Here is a 1,688-nt window from a genome sequence, read left to right as displayed (position 1 = left end):
ACTTACCTAGTGCTTATTTGAATCCCATTATAGTTTTGGCCTTCTCAACATCCCTGGCAATGAGTTCCACAGGTTAACTGTTCATTGTGTGAAGATGTATTCCCCTTTTTTGTTGTAAACCTGCTGCCTATTAATTTTATTGGGTGACCCCTGGTTCTTATGTTAGGTGATGGAGTAAATAACACTTCCTTACTCACTTTCTCCACATCCATCACAATTGTATAGACCTATATCATATCCCTCCTTATTTGTCTCTATTCCAAGCTGCTTCAGACAGTAAGCAAGTATTGTAAGAGTTGTGACTTATGTCGGAAGTGTAAGAGATTAGTTGGACCCTGCAAAGCATGGCTGCAACATTTCCCCATCATTAAAGAGGTGTTTGCCAGAGCATCTGTAGCTATTGTGGGGCCCTCTCAAGAAACCACCCAGAACTGGAAAGAAGTACATACATGTGGTGGATTCTGCCACCAGGTACCCTGAAGTCACTGCACTATCATTGGTGCTGGAATGAACCTTTTTTCACATGGCTCATTTACTTGGATGCTCTATCCCTATTTGCAGTTATGGCTGCTAGTTTGTATATTGCTTCTCTTCTACTTGACCACATCTAGTTTGCTATTTTCCTGGACTTGACCCCTTGCCACATTCCCCTGCTGGTCTACTGTGCTATTGGACTCTGCAAACTACAGCCTTGTTAGCCCTGACTGTCCACTGAGTGTCAGCAAAGGATTTCTGGTCAGCAAGTCCTCTCCAGGTTGGGTCGAAGTGTAAGGCAGTTTCTAGTTCACTTGTATAACTGTTGTTTAGTCTATTTTGAATCAGATGCAAATTTGGGCCTCACTCCTTCTTGATGTGGTCACAGGAGCAGAACGTCTCTTGTGACTGATGTGAGCAAAGGTGGGCCCACTAGATTGCAGGCTGGGGTCCTTCCAGCATAAGACCAATAATTTCACACCCTAATTGGTAACTATTTGGGTAAATTTTCTCTGGCTGCAGTGTTGGTGAAAGGGGTCCTATGCAGCCCTGCCTCCTGCCCCCCCCCCCCCCCCGAATCTGAAACACAAAAAGATAGAGGAGGGTCTGAGGAAATTTCTCAGGAAATAATCCTACCCATACATGTGTCCTTTTCCTTCCCCACTTGTTTATCTTCTTTCATATATCTGCTATCCTTTTGCCTTCTGTCTAAGAAGAGTCTTGTTTAGATGGCCAAGACTGCACATTTTGCAAAACTGCTGTGAGCCTGTGATCACAAAGAGGCAGCTAAATGCAGTTCCCTGAACTGGTACAAGTTTGCCAGCTCTCAGAGTGGCTGATAAATCCATGCGCTGAACCTCTGTTTTACCAGAAGCGAATCTGCAAGTGAGAGTCAACACCAGAAACAGAAGCTGCACTTTCAATCTTTGCAGTTCTCTTCTTTCCCCTTTTGTTTTGCCTTCTTGGAAAGGCATCACCATGAAATAACAAGAACATGACCACAGGATTTGGCCCATCTCAACTAACCTCTTCCTTTCCCCCCACAAAGGACAGCCATTACTGTCTTTAATACCATCCAACAGAGTGTTACATAAGGTAGTAGTGGTGGGGTTCCATCTAAAAACTCCCTCTAACTAAAGGGAAAGGGGACAAGGGATGTTGTTAAAATGAAAGCCTGATTTAGCACTTTACATCTCAAATGCTTTAACTGTTCT

Source organism: Emys orbicularis, chromosome 12, assembly GCF_028017835.1.
Source record: "Emys orbicularis isolate rEmyOrb1 chromosome 12, rEmyOrb1.hap1, whole genome shotgun sequence".
NCBI lineage: Eukaryota > Metazoa > Chordata > Testudines > Emydidae > Emys > Emys orbicularis.
Note: the sequence above shows the minus strand (reverse complement) of the source record.